General features: G+C 48.3%; 1 protein-coding gene across 3 annotated transcripts in view; it reads left to right on the forward strand.

Moving 5' to 3' along the window:
- Window positions 1-16,222, forward strand: part of LOC146858995 (complement factor B-like) — an 824,021-nt gene that overhangs the window by 344,980 nt on the left and 462,819 nt on the right. The window lies entirely within an intron of this gene.

The raw sequence follows: 16,222 nt of genomic DNA on the forward strand, positions 1-16,222 counted from the left end.
TGATTGACGTCTGCAGCAGCTATCCTGTTTCAGGGGAGGGAGCATGACTGAAGCAGCATCAGGAGACAAAAGGGATGAAAGGAATGCTCGACTTAGCCTTAGCCTCAGGCGATCGTTTGCGGCGAAGGCCAGTCCATACATTTTAGGAAAATTTGCAGTTCTAGACAGACACCACCCATATTCAAATCAGTTTTGATTTTATTCCAATAGAAACAGTCTAGCCCAAACTGCCAGGCCAAGCCTTCTCCGGAGAGGACACAGTGGCCTGGTTTTGCCTCTAATGAGCTGCAGCCAGCTTCAACTCATCCACAGTCTGGTATGTACAAGTTAGGCTAGTAAGGAACCCTGATATTAGGCCACGTAGACCCGCACATGCCCCACTCCAACCAGTACACATCCCACATATACATTTTTGCATAGAGTACACCAGGCATGTGTTGTTTTTCCATGGGAATTCTTGTCCGCAATTTATTAAAATATATGATTGATACTTTGCTTCTTTGTGTTCATAAATCACAATGGCCAGTCGTAAATCAAGATGACGGCCTTAAATCATTCTTACAGTGTCATAAATCTATCATTCTGACAGGTACATAAATAATAACGGGTGACAGGTCATAAATCACGTCTCCCATAAATCAATCACGTTTGGCGGGTCTGGGCTGCGAATGCTGTGGTACGCTTACTCCTCCTGTCGGCCTACTCACCATGCCGAAGGCATCTTCTGATAAGTGGCCTTCCACTGGCACACACCCCTGCCGGTGTGCTTTCTTTACCAACAAATGTACCCCTTTGTACGCTTCTCCACCCTCCAGCACTGCTACAATGCTGCTGTTCCAGGTGTGGGTGGATTTTCAAAATTCAGTGGGCTTCCCCTGTTCCTCGTTTAGAGCCTTTCCAGGGGCAACACCGTCCTATTAAACCTTGTCTCTCCAACAGGCAGGTGTGGGGGTGCCTCCACATGGGGGGGTTTCAAGTGATTTCCTGGGCCTCCTTTAGCCCACCGTGCTGACAAGATGTTATTGCAAAACAGATACAGTCACCTTCTCCACGATCACGTTAACAATATCCAAGCCTTCCATGTGCTGGTAATTATCATAATCGGGGGAAATGAAGGGGCCTATTAGGATGGCGGGCGGATCGCCCCCACCGGGTTGTCGGTAGCCACCGCTGGTCCGGCGAGGGTGATCCACCCGCCATCCACGCCTGATTGACCCCCCTGCCATATTAGGATGGGAGTCCGCGGCGGACGGGAAGACCGGACGGGAAGACCGTCTGCCACTTTTCCGCCCGTCGACGAGTCGACCGGGTAGAAAATATGTTTAAAAATATGGTGGCGGTGTCTGCAAGACACCGCCATCCATATTAGCATGCTGGCGGAGATCAGCCTTTCCATGGCGGCATTACCGCCATGGAAAGGCATGTAGTGTTTGCTATTGGGGGCCCGTAGAGGGCCCCCAGGAGGTTGGGGGTGGGGGTGTACATGGGGGGTACCTATGGTAGTCCTCTGCATTGACATGGACAAGGTGGCAGGCACCGCGCAATACCTGTCACCTTGTGCATGCCAATGCACAACGTGCATTCCCAGAATTGTGGCGGGCGGTGCTGTGAGCACCGCCCGCCACAATGCTGTGAATAGGTGATGCGACCGCCACGGTGGCGGTGACATCCTAATTGCAGGTGTGGGACCGCCACACCCCTGGCGGATAGTCCCGCATTCCGTTACGGTGGCAGGCGGACAAAATCCACCCGCCATCGTAATAGACCCCTAAGTTGCTAGGCAAACTGCATTTTAATAATGACACATTGAAACTATTAATAAGGAAAATAGCATAATTACTAAGATAGCGATTCCAAAACCACACTGCAATTGAACCATATTCCGGATGAGTATCTTTTATCATCTGGAAGGGTACGCGGACTTTGGGCTGCGTTGTTCCTGCCGACAGACATTTTCTTGCCTGCTCTGCTGCTCCTAAATAAATAGCGCTGCAGTTGTGGGTGGATAAATGTCTGTCAGTGGGTTGGGAAGGGGAGCGGGAGCACCAATAAAGTGATAAAGTGGTAATCACTGCTGGACAAACACCGGCATCGAGAGTGAGTCAATGTATGCCACACCTGTGAAATGGCATAGTGGTACAGTGTGTTGTGTCCGGTAATACAATTCCTTAGTGTAAACAAGAATTGATCTAGCGAAGCCACAGAGCAATTCTTGAGCTGAAGCGTATAGTAATCAATACTTTGGGCTCCTTTTCAACAATAAATGTAAGTCAACACACCACAGACAATTGTTATTCAATTTATATATTCTAATTCATCATTCTTTTTTTTGTAAACAAATTTTATTCGTCAAAGACACATCCAGCGAAGCTCTGTGACCCAGAGACTTCAACCATCTAATTCATCATTTTTGAATAATGATTTCTTTTGTGTATGGCAGTCATACATATAAAACATAAAAACGTGAATTTGTGAACCAAATGACAAACTGTGCAACAGTGTATTGTACAGAATACTAAAACAATTCCTCAAAATGATGTGTAAATATAAACAAATGTCCATCCTTTTTAATCAAATGGTTCAACTACCACACTCTAACTCCATTAGTTTTCGTTTTTAGGATGACGTGACTAAGGACATGGACTGATCCAAGTGCTGTCAACGTTTCAACTCCAGGTGTATGCGCTAATGAGTATACATCACGGCGGGTCTTCTTCAGGACTGGTATAGGTATTGCAGACAGCCTATTCAGAAAGACAGAGTCTAACATAAATATGGTGTGTATGTTATAATTAAAGTAAGACCGGGCACCTAGGCAACGCACCATAAAGTAATGAAATCAAGGGACCTTCTCCATACCAGGATAGAGTCCAAAATGAGGCGTCAACGAAGATTCAGAAAGAGTCATCTCATGCCATCAAAACAACAATTCTATAGAGTAAATCAGTACAATATCATGAGAGTAGGGAATTAACTATTCATCATTTAACCATAAAGGCCCCTTCACCCTCAAAGACACCAGCAAGAGAGCCAACTGTTTCACCCCGGAACTCCTAGCGTCAAAACGCACCTGCCGGAAGTTGGAGAACATATGGCACAGCGAGAAGTCGCCAGGCAGCCGCGCAGCCCACAAAGACGACATCCGCAACCACCACCACCTCATTAGGACCGCCAAGAGGACCTCCTTCAAAGACCGCCTCGACAACAATGCACACAATAGCAAGGAGCTCTTCAACGTCGTGAAGGAACTCTCCAACCCCAGCTCCAACGCCAATGACATCCCGCCGTCGCAAGCCCTGTGCGACTCCCTCGCCACCTTCTTCCACCGCAAGATTGCCGACATCCACGATAGCTTCAACCCCCGGACGACCCTAACAGGCCCCAACACGCCAGAACCACCACACCCCACCGACTACGGCCCCCTGACAACCTGGGCCAACGTGAGCATCGAAGACACAATCAAGACCATTGGCACAATCCACTCCGGCTCGCCGTCTGACCCTTTTCCACACCACATCTTCAACAAAGCCGGCAGCTCCATCGCACCCCACCTATGCAACATCATCAACCTCTTCTTCGAGACCGCAACCTTCCCTGAAAGCTGGAAACACGCCGAGATCAACGCCCCACTGAAGAAACCCAAGGCGGACCCGAGCGAACTGAAAAACGTCCGGCCCATCTCCCTGCTTCTATTCCCAGCTAAGGTCATCAAGAAGATAGTCAACATCCAGCTCACCCGCTACCTCGAAGACAGCAGCATCCTGGACCCCTCCCACTCAGGATTCCGCAGCAATCACAGCACCGATACCGCCCTCATCGCCACCACAGACGACATCAGGATCCTACTGGACAATGGCGAGACGGCTGCCCTCATCTTTCTGGACCTCTCCGCCGCCTTCGACACCGTCTGCCACCGCACACGACGCCACGACGCAGGGATCCGAGATCCGAGACAAGGCCCTGGACTGGACCTCCTCCTTCCTCTCCAGCAGAACCCAGAGAGTCCGCCTCTCCCGTTCCGATCCGAAGCCTCCGAGATCATCTGCGGCGTCCCGCAGGGATCCTCCCTCAGCCCGACGCTGTTCAACGTCTACATGGCGCCTCTTGCACGCATCGCCCGCCATCACGACCTCAACATAATCCGACGACACACAACTGACCCTCTCCCTCACCAAGGACCCCCTCACCGCCAAATCCAACCTCCACCAGGGAATGAAGGCCATCGCCGACTGGATGGAGGATAGCCGCCTTAAGCTGAACACAGACAAGACGGAGATCCTCATCCTCGGGCCCAACCCCTCAGCATGGGACGACTCCTGGTGGCCCGCATCGCTGGGGACACCCCCGCCCCCACCAACCACGCACGCAACCTGGAAGTCATCCTTGACTCGAACCTCACCATGACCAAACAAGTCAACGCTGTCACCTCCACCTGCTTCAACACCCTCCGTATGCTCCGCAAGATCTACAGATGGATCCCGACAGACACAAGGAAAACAGTCACCCAGGCCCTAGTCAGCAGCAGACTCGACTACGGAAACGCCCTCTATGCCGGAGCCCCGACCAAGCTCACCAACAGACTGCAAAGAATCCAGAATGCCACTGCACGCCTGATCCTCGACGTCCCGCTCCGCGACCACATCACCCCCCACCTGAGGAATCTGCACTGGCTCCGTCGACAAAAGAATCTCCTTCAAGCTCCTGATCCATGCACACAAGGCACTCCACAAGACCGGCCCAGCCTATCTCAACAGTCGACTCTCCTATGTACCCAACAGGAAACTCCGCTCCACAGACTTCTCCCTGGCTACCGTTCCACGCATCCGTCGATCCACAGCCGGAGGCAAATCCTTCTCCCACCGCGCCGCCAAGACCTGGAACACCCTCCCCCTCATCCTACGACAAACCGAAGACCTTCTAACCTTCAGGAGACAACTCAAGACCTGGCTGTTCGACCAGTAGCAACAGCACCCCCCTCTCCCCACCCTCAGCACCTTGAAACCCTTGCGGGTATGTAATGCGCTTTACAAATTATTTGATTGATTGATTGATTGATTGAATGAATGATTGACTTCCAGGTGATCAAAACAACCAGAGGGAAATGAAGAGGATGCTAAGTTGGTTTATTCTTTGTTGATCATGGCTGAGACCTCACCAATCTTTTTTTTCTCCACCTTTGCATCATGTAGATATAAATATTGATGCGTCCCCTTGAGGTTCTGTCTCGATCCAAACCCGTGTGTTCGGTATCGTAGCACTGACACGATCTTGGTACCAGTGAACCATAAATGATCCATTTATTATGTGACAGTGTTTTCGCTGTGCTACGAGCATGGATTCACTGAGAAATAGGGCATTCCGTTGTAACTTCATGGCATCCATCTTAGATACGGCATCCATCTTGTTTCTTGCCCTCACATAGTCAATGGACAGGCAATGACCCTGGCTGAATCACCTTGTTAAGGACACGTAAGCGTCAGTCCAAGGAAGCTGATGCTGTGTGACTAGGCAGAAGCTACCTCCCTTGCCTGAGGCCAATCGTGCTATACTGGTTCTTGTGTTCGTTGGCCTGATCACGATTAGGAGGCCGAAGCCAGTAGCCATGCCCGTTTATGACCCACAAGCATCTCTTATCCTACTTATCAATCTTTCCCACCTGGCTCCGCTCCTCTCCTTCTGGGCTTTTACTATGGGGAGGATACAATTTTTATGATGGGGAGGATCGTCGAAGAATGGAAAACTGACATGAAGACTTGATCGAACACTGGAAACTTACAAATAATTATCGTTTGGTATATTTTTATTGTTTGTTTGGGATACCGGGCTAGGCATGAAAGATATTTTTGCAACGTTGCCTGAGGACACATTTGGTGTATTTAAGGAGCGACCCACTTTATACAATTCGAACAGTCTCCTAGATTCTGCCTTTGTGTGGTTCCTACGACTTCTGTGTCCCTGCAGTAAATAAACCTTGTGTCTGACGCCACCATCGAGAAGCCCGTGTCTCTGTTTATTTGTGCACCAAGGCAGGAAGGAACTCAGGGGTCTTTTGGGTGTTGTTTCCCTGACACCTCTGGACTCTAGAAAAGTCCAGAACCTCATTTGGCGCCCAACGTAGGGCGACGTCAACCGGTACCGGTCCAAAGCCTGAAGATTTCGAGGAGCTTCGTGTGAAGATTCCGGAGGGGGGTACCCCACTTCATCGATCCCTGTATGTCGTAAAAGTGGCCCGACGATCTCTTCCACGAGGGTTCCCGCTCCCAGACGGCTACAGAGGACCGCTGCCCTGACTGGCGCCCTGTCTTGGACCCGAGGTGCAGACCTTAGTACGGCGAGACGTAGGCGGGTTCTCCTTGGTGACGTCTTCGACATTTCAGTTAAGTATTAAGTGGGTCGCGCCCAGTCTGATTGCTCTTAGTTGCTCTTGTAAGGATTTATCACTGGTTGCTCTTGTTCGGATAATCCTTTTTGCTCTCTGGGTACGTTTGTTTTGGATTTGTAGATTATCACTGGTTGCTCTTGTTAAGATAATCTTTGGTTTGGTATTGGTTCATTTGGTAGGCCTAAGTTCTTTGCGCATTTTGGTTAAAATTTGTCTTCAGTTCGTAATGGCTAACCGTAGTAATTGTTTCTTGTCCTGGTTAAGTTGCAGCAGGGATTCCCGGTTGGAGGACTCGTGTCCGGTTCCTCCAATCGGAACTCCTACATATGAGCTCTATTGTAAACATGGTGTGGGTCCTATCACTTATAATGGAGTGTGGGTCCGTTACACCAGGAAAGATGGTGTCCTTAGTTGGCCACCACATGGTAGCTTTGAAACTAAAATTCTAGACAATCTAGAAGTGAAGTTGTTCAAAAAGAAAGCCCGGCCGGCAATGTTCGATTCTTTTCGCTTTTGGCGGAAAGAAGCTAGACAGAGAGAAATTAGAAAAATAAAGAAGGAACAGAAAGAGAAAGGGTTGACTTTAATGCAGTCTGCTAGGCAGTTGCATGTCAACGAAACTGAAAAAGCAATAGAGGTAGCAAATAGAGAACATAATTTGGCGATTGACAAGTGCTACCCTGCCTTGCCATCGTGTCCTGCTAAGCCAATAGAGGACTGTGAAAAGGATCCCCTGTTGTCTTACCTATTGAGATCACCTCCGCCGTACGTACAGGGTATTGCAGCACCACAGTTACCACCTGTTGTGCAACCGGCTGCTGGTCATCCTGGAATAGTTGTTCCTTTTCCTTTGATTCAAGCCCCTATTCTTCCTGTGGTTAATGTTCCTTCGGCACCCCCTCTGCCTGGGTTGCCTATTCCGCCTTTGCCTGCCGTTTCGCAAACTGCTTTACCTACTACTTCTACCCTTACAATTTCATCTGCTCCAGCTTCCTTGTCCCCGAACCCTGTAGACATTCTGACTCCGCTTTCTGTTCTTCGGAAAATAACCGACTCTGTAAGTAATATCTTAACTCCTCTCTACAGGTCTTTAATTAAGACACCCGTTTCTGACTCTACACAGAGATGTAGTCAGCTTCCTGGTCCCCATGAGCGAGGAATATTAGATTCGACAGCTCTTAGGTGGATGTCGAAAGCTGTGAAGTATGATGCACGAAGAGTGTTGGATACATTTATGCAATGGAATGAACCAACTCAGCGTTATGTCTTTGACGTGATGTGTTCCCTTTTGCGTGAGGAATGGGATGATGATGACTTAGATTCCGTTCCCACTGACTTGATACATATTCAGAGAAGGTTCGCTGCAGGAATGGTAATAGGTTCGGAAGTAAAGGAAGCGATAGAACTGATTCTAGCATACAGGTCTGATTCTCCTCTTCGAGCACCAAGGGACTCTGATGGTTCTCCGATTACTAGGAAGAAGCGAGGTCAGTATCCGATGAGGGAAGTTCCGCCGATATGGCGCGATGCAGTTCAAGCTGATGCGGCTAATAATATTTTAGCTGCTCCAGCACATTTCCATAGAGTGTGGATACACATCCCTTGGAAGCGGGCCGAAGTATTAGCAGTAAAACAGGCGTTGCCGGACCCGCGTAAGAATACTGCTGGGTATTATAAAGAGTTAACCCAGACAGTTCAAGCATGCGTCATGAATTTGGCAGACATCGATATGCTATTTGGCAACGTAGTGCCACAGCCTATATGGGCCAAAATTCGCCATGAGAATTACCCAGTTGCTTTAGGAGGTGATTGGCCAGCTATTGTAGCAGCAGATGCACAACAAGTTGGTGGTGCTAAACCTGAGCCTCTGATTGCTGCTTTGCCTGGCAGAATAATGAATTTGATGAAAACACTGATGCCAGCGTTACGGGTCAACTGGGATAAATTATCAGCATGCAAGCAAAAGAAGGACGAAAGCGTCTCTGATTTCTTCACTAGATTTGAAGAGACCTTCGTAGACCACAGTGGGCAAGATATGAGTACTGAGGGAGGTCAGAGGTTGTTTGTAAACAAGTTTGTGTTTAATTTATTGCCTGAGCTTAGTAACAAGTTGAAGGATTCTGAGAGTGCATGGGCGGTATCGACGACAGCACAGATACTCGCAACCGCTCAGTATTACGAAAATAGAGAAAAAGAAGAGAAGGAAAAGTCAGAAAAGAAGACAAAAGACTTGAAAACTAAAGTTCTTTTGGACGTGGTACTATGCCTCCACAGACTGATCGCCCATCTAATTATTTCGATCAGCGAAATGCACAATCTACACAATCAGGTAGATCTCCCCAATACCATGTCGAGGATTACTATGAAGGTAGTGAAGAAGTTCAGCACAGTGAGTACTAGGACAGCCACAGGCAGAGAGAGGGAGTAGTATCCGTTCCAGTTGATCAGAGTGGACCTTATGTCGCAGTAGCTACATCAGGCGTGATTGAACCGTTTCTGTTGGATACTGGTGCAGCAAAAAGTTCAATTATGCACGCGAAACTCCCTGGCGCACCTTTGTCTGGCTCAACGAACATTTCAGTAGGTTTCTCAGGCGCCCCTGTTCACAACCCTGTTTCTGGTCCTTTGTCAATTTCTGTTGGGCCATGTCAACTAGAAGCACCCCTTATTCTGACGACCGGTTGTAATGAGAATCTGCTTGGTTTAGATCTGTTGAAACGCCTGCATGCGACATTGTACTGTTCTCCTTCGGGAGTACAGCTCACGTTGGGTAAGAGAGTCATCTCTCCAATGTACTTGTCGATGGATAAGCTCCCACCGGAGCTGCGTTCTCTCCCTGATAACCTTTGGGCGACTGGTCCTAATGATGTAGGCCTTCTGGAAATCCCCCCTTATGTAGTGAGTCTGAAGGCAAATGTTTGATTCCCACGAATCCCACAGTATCGGATTTCAAATGAAGGTGAACGTGCGCTTTTACTGATCGTGCAAGATTTGATACAGAAAGATGTGATAGAAGAAACTAGAGGAAACGTCTGCAATAGTCCTGTTCTGCCGATTTTGAAACGCACTGACCCTTCCAAACCTCCAATCTACAGATTTGTGATTGACCTCAGAGAGGTTAATAAAATAGTGGTTCCACAGTTTCCTGTGGTCCCAGATATCACTGCATTATTGACGTTGATTCCTGCCTCAGCTACATGGTTTACAGTGATCGACTTGAAGAATGCCTTTTTCAGCATTCCGATAGCCGAGGAAAGTAGGGATTTTTTTGGTTTCTCCTTAGGTGGTCGTAGTTTCAGATTCAAGCGCGCCCCACAAGGTTATTGTGAAAGCCCTTCAATTTACAGCCAAGCATTAAAAAGTCAATTAGATGCTTTTGTACTTCCACCTGGTGTTGCTCTGATCCAATATGTAGATGATCTTTTAGTAGCTGCTGACGACAAGGAAACATGCAAAATAGCTACAATTTCTTTGCTGCGTCATTTATCAGACTTGCATCACAAGGTTTCACCTTCTAAACTACAATATTGTTGCCAAGAAGTGACCTACTTAGGTCATCTTTTGTCAAAGGAGGGAAGAAGGCTGACCCCAGAGAGAATCAAAGCAATTTCACAGATGACTGTACCAAGCACACAGATAGAAGTGCGGGCGTTCTTGGGTATTACGTCATATTGCAGACAATGGATCCCAAATTTTTCTCTCATGGCAAAACCATTGGTGGCTCTGACTGGAAAAGGTGTTCCGAGTCCTTTGCCATGGTCTGATGAATGTCAACAGAGCTTCTCGGAATTGCGTGATGCGTTATGCTCAGCTCCTGTGTTAGGTACTCCTGACTACGGTAAGCCGTTTACACTATATGTCCATGAAAGAGAGGGTTGTGCGTTGAGTGTCTTGACGCAACAATTTGGTGGCAAACAGCGACCTTGTGCGTATTTCTCATCCACATTAGATCCGGTAGCCAGAGCGTTGCCAAGTTGTTTGAGAGCTACAGCAGCAGCTGCAGTGTCTATTCGACAGTCTGCTGGATTGGTCATGAACAACATGTTAGTAGTCATGGTCCCACATGCTGTGGATACACTCATGAATCGAACGAAAACTCAGCACCTCACCAGTGCTAGACTATCAGGCTATGAGCTGACACTTTTGGCAAGTCACATTCAGATCAAGCGATGCAGCATATTGAATCCAGCAACGCTGTTGCCGACTACTCAGGAGTCGAGTGATTCAGAGCCCCATGACTGTTGTTTTAGAACTGAGGAAGAGACAAAAGGTAGGATTGATTTAAAAGATACTCCGTTACTGGATCCAGATGGTACTTTGTATGACGATGGATCGTGTTTCAAGCTACAGACTGGTGATGTGACGGCTGCGTATGCAGTTACGACTTTGAGTACGATTGTCGAGACTGCAAGAGTGAGTCAGAATTCTGCCCAAGCTGCAGAATTAATTGCATTGACAAGAGCATGTATTCTAGCTGAGGGAAAGAGAATGAATGTGTTTACTGACAGCCAGTATGCCTTCGGCGTAGCACATAGTTTCGGTCGCTTATGGAAAGAAAGAGGTTTTCTCACGTCCCATGGGACTAAGATCCAACATGGACAGTTAGTCAATGACCTGTTGGAATCTCTGACCTTACCGAATGAAGTTGCGATTGTGAAATGCAGTGCACACCGGAAGATTACGGATGATGTTGGCCGTGGGAATGCGTTCGCTGATGAGGTCGCCAAAGAGACGGCCAAGAACATGAGGAGCCGAATGTACGTTGCAACGTCTGCAAGATGGATTGCTGAATCAGGAATGTGTGAGAACACGATTGAAAGTGTGAAGGCAATCCAGAATGAAGCAACTGAAAATGAGAAGAATGCATGGAGGGAGAAAACGGGTAAAATGGATTCGAGTGGATGTTGGGTTGATTTGTCTGAGCATTAGCGTTGGATGCTACCTGACGCGTATGTACTTGCGGTAGTCACTATGGTGCATGGAGCGGCGCACATCAGTTCGAAAGGGATCTGTAAGATGTTAGCTCCAGTATGGAAGAACAATGGAATTACTAAGTGCCGGAGAGAGTGGTGAAAAATTGCATGGTATGCCTGATGCATAATCCTGGCAAGGGAACCCCAACCCCAGCTGGTCACTTTGCTCCCCCTTCTTGTCCCTTTGAAGTGATTCAGTTGGACTTTATCCACATGGACAGATGTAATAATCTCAAATATGTCCTAGTGGTAGTCTGTGCTTTTTCAAGATGGATTGAAGCGTATCCGTTAAAGGATAACACTGCTATGTCCACTGCCAAAATCCTCCTCAAAGAGTACTTCCCCAGGTATGGTATGCCACGGATTGTATGGTCGGACAATGGAAGTGAGTTCGTAGGGAAAGTTATGCAGAGTGTGTGTACGGGTTTGGGAATCAAGCAAAAATTCCATAGCGCGAATCACCCACAGGCAGCAGGTTTGGTTGAGGGGTACAATGGTACCTTGAAGCTGAAACTTGCTAAAATCCAAGCTTCCACTGGTTTATCTTGGCCAGACGCACTGCCTTTGGCTTTATTGTCCACCAGAGCGACTGTACACTCTCGAGTAGGGCTTAGCCCATATGAGATTGTGTTTGGTCGCCCTGCTAATGTCTGGGGAGTCCCTAGGCCCAAGGAGTTCAAACAGATCGAATATCCAATGTTGATCGATTACCTTTTTGACCTGACTGCTAAATTGAGTCTTATTCACCAACAGGTATTTGAATCCTTGCCTAAGCTGCCAGAGAGTCCAGGTCACACATTGAAACCCGGTGATCTGGTTGTGGTGCGGAACTTTGGACGGACCCGGAACCTCCAGCCAAGATTCGTGGGTCCGTTTCAGGTGCTCCTGGCCACGAGAACTGCTGTACGCCTGGCTGGCAGGAAAAATTGGGTGCACGCTACCCATACGAAGCGTGTGCCTCTCCCACTCCCCTACGACAACTGGGTTAGACAGGGATTTGGTGTATCCGAAACAGAACCTGTTCCTAGGCTTATCCCGTTCAGTGATGCAGAGTACATGACGGACAAACGATCTGAAACACAGAACTCTGATACTGCACCGGGAACGTTTCCGTTGAACCCTGAACAGAGTGTTGTACAAAGTGAACATTTGCCACCTGCGGATTTGAACATTACTGCACCTGCGGATCCGCTGTTTCAAGATCAGACAAGACCCGGAAAGTACAGATATAACCTACGTTCTCATTCCATGAACCAATAACATTGCATAATCACCTTTCCGTTTGAAAACTGTTTTGATCTTATCACGTTGCATTCAGTCAGGAAGTTTGCTCTATAATTTTTGTCCTTTTGTTTTTGTTGTTCTCTCACCTTGCCATCTGGGTTGCCGTAGGGTCGTAACGTGTGCCTTGTTTTAACTTGCAGGGGGCCAGACACAAGGTCGGTCTCTTCTGTTTATTTTGGGAACTCCCAGGGTAAGCAGAGGCAATTTTTCACCAGGTACAAACCATCCGTTACGAACGGTTGTAGAAGATGGAGCTTCCTGAACTGCGACGAGCTAACGTCATAAATGCTCGTAAGACAAAACTGTATAAAATTTTGCATAGCAAATGTTTCATGATGCAATGCGCTCTAACCTTTCTGATTGTTTTAATAACTTTGGTAGGCGGAATCGTTTTTGGTATCCAACTGATTTTTGCACCTGTTACATCTACAGTGCCTCCCCATGTTTCTGTTTCTCCGACTGTTGTTTCTCTTCATTCTTTTCACCCTTTTCCTGCACACGAGCAAGCGCGACGCTCTGAGTTTATAAATAACACTTTCATTCAGCTCTTGCACCAACACCAACTAGTAGTAAATACAACGAACTGCTGGGTGTGTGGTCTGATACCACATACCATGAACAAGGGTATCCCCTATCTGGTTCTGCCCTTTAGTTATAATGGATCATTTTGGGCATTTCAGACCATGTTCGCCTATGCTCTAGAGACCTATCCCCCGCGACCTCCGCGTTCCACTAGGTATAACTCTGCTAATAGAGCCTTGGTAAAGGGAATTACTGACATGGTTAGAGATGTCAATGACACTCCGTTTATTCCCAAGGATGAGTTACGAGTTTATATGGGTTGGAATGCTACGGAGTACGGCATTAGTTTGGGTGAAAACAAGCGTAAAAGCTCGACTCCGATTTGGGTCGTACCTCACCAAGGTCAGGTCTGTTTACAAGGGAATGGGAGGAATCAGAGAGCTCGACTAGGGAAGTGTGACTGTAATGAAACGTACGTTTTTCCATCACAGTCTTCCCTGGCATTTTTAGCTGCTAAGGGTACCTATTTTGTCTGCAAAGACAGAGCATATACATGGCTGCCTGCTGACTTTTCAGGCTCATGTTATATTGCCCGACTATTACCTCCGACATACACTGCTGCACCGGATTATCACAAGACTAGAGTTGTGTGTCGCCGTCCAAGTGTCCTCAGAGTCGCACGATGCTGTAAGGGGTCCACCTCCCGATAACCCCTTGGTCTGATAGATATATAACAGACACAGAAGGGTGATCAGGCGAGGGAAGGAAAGGAAGGGGACAGCTGGGAGGGAGATCTGAAAGAGAAAGAACAACATGCAATGGTTACATCAGCCCCTATCTCTCTCGCTATCACCCCGTTCTTCTCTAGCTCCCCCTTTTACCTGTAAAAGAAAGAATGCTCTCGGGGAACAGGAGACTGGAAAGACCTGCTCGCAAGGCAACTGGAACCCTACAGACAAGATACCAATCAGCAGAGGTCGTAGTATGCAAGCACCCTCGTAACTCCCCTCAGCTACAGGACCTACCATGAACTCAGGATTCTTCTCAGTACAGGGGGGAAGGACGTATGCCAGGAGTCACCTTTCCACCCCTGTATGGAGTACAAACGAACACACATAAAATGCAGCAGGGCAAGGAACAGGATACTTCTCCTGGTCGCCCCCACGGGTTCTCAAGGCGAACCTCAGTCACACCGTTATACTACCAGCAGGCAGAGTTCACTATATACAAGAACGATAAGATGCTGTCCTTGAGGAGACTATCTATTACTCCCTCAACACAACGCGGAATATCGCTTTCCGAAAGTTAAAGCCCTCCGCCCTGTTGTGTGTCAATTGAGAGCAATGACCGGAGTTAACTCCGGACCTAGGTGAATGCGACCCCGCACGCCGCAGTTCGGCTTCCAACGGGGCCACGGAACGATAGAACAGGGACAAACAATGACAAGCTCCCCTTCGCGAGGAGTGCTGACCAAACCAACACGGAGAATGGCGACCCCGCACGCCTCAATGCGGCATCCAACGGGGCCACTGTACTCGGACCCTGAAAGACAAGACGAACCTCGCCTTGCTTCAGCAACAATAACCAAGGAATGTCTGGACGACAGAAGCCAGCAAAGAATCACAGTTTTGGTGCAGAGCACCCCTACCCGATACGCTGTTCTCTGCTTGCACTTCCGACCTGGATACAAAATAACCGGCACCTGACTGCAGCCGGATGTTTCCTTTTCTTCGCCGGCGCGTCCAGCGTGCTGACGTCACGTACGTCCGCACGCATTGCCTCATGGGAATGGTAGTTCCCGTCATGTCCGCCGACCGCGGGTGGTTCCCGCTCGGACTGGCAGTGCTCTCTGGCGCACCCTGTGAGCCACAACAGTACATCCCTCCCCCGAAGAGCACTGACATAAACAAGCTTTTTTCGGATATTTCTTGTGGAATTGAGCCACCAGTGCAGGAGCGTGGACACTGGAAGCTGGTTCCCATGAGTTTTCCTCCTCCCCATATCCCTTCCAGGCCAGCAAGTACCACAACCTGGAGCGATGTATCTTGGAATCCAAAACCCCTCTCACCTCGTACTCTGCTTCGCTATTTACAATGACTGGAGCAGGGGCCTTATTGGGCTTCACCAGCGCTGGCTTCACTAGGGACACATGAAAAGCCGGATGAATGCGCAAGGAGGAGGGCAAAGAAAGTTTAACCACTACCGGAGTCACCAATTTCACCACCCGATAGGGACCTATGTACTTGGGGTTGAATACGCTATAGTGTTTAAACCGGATGTTTTTTGTGGATAACCACACATAATCTCCCACTTTATATACAGGTCCCTGCCGTCTGTGTTTGTCGGCGGAAGCTTTGTATCTGTGCTTGGCCTCTCGCAGATTGCCTCTGGCCTTCTGTAAAGTGGTGTGAATGCGTTCTATTCTACTCTGCGCTTCTGGAACCTTAGTTGGTTGTATTGGATTAAGGAAGGGCGAAAACCAAGGATGGAAACCATATGTGCAGTAATATGGTGTGAGTTTGGTGGATGCATGTGATGCGCTGTTATACGCCACTTCAGCTAACCATAGTAAGTCCACCCAATCGTTTTTTGAAGCGCTGGAGTAACACCTTAAGTATTGCTTAAGGGTTTGATTGACCCTTTCGGTCTGTCCATCCGTTTGCGGGTGAAAACTAGTGGAAATGTTGGATTCTATCCCTAACGATGAACACCAGGTCTTCCAGAAGTTTGCTGTGAATTGGCTTCCGCGGTCCGAGACAATCCTCCGGGGCAGGCCGTGTAGGCGGACCACGTTCACTAGTAGTATATGTGCCAACTGTCCTGACGTGGGTATTTTCTCACAGGCTACGAAGTGTGCCATCTTTGTTAAATAGTCCACTATGACCGTGATAACGGTACATCCCTTGTTGCTAGGCATTCCCACTATGAAGTCCACCGAAATGTTTTCCCACGGGAGATTGGGTGTGGGGAGCGGTTGTAACAAACCTGCTGGTTTGGAATGTGAGGCCTTCATTTGACTGCATACTCTGCACTCCTTCACCCAAGTGCCCACATCCTCCCG

The sequence above is a fragment of the Triturus cristatus genome, chromosome 3_2 (genome assembly GCF_964204655.1).
Source record: "Triturus cristatus chromosome 3_2, aTriCri1.1, whole genome shotgun sequence".
Lineage (NCBI taxonomy): Eukaryota > Metazoa > Chordata > Amphibia > Caudata > Salamandridae > Triturus > Triturus cristatus.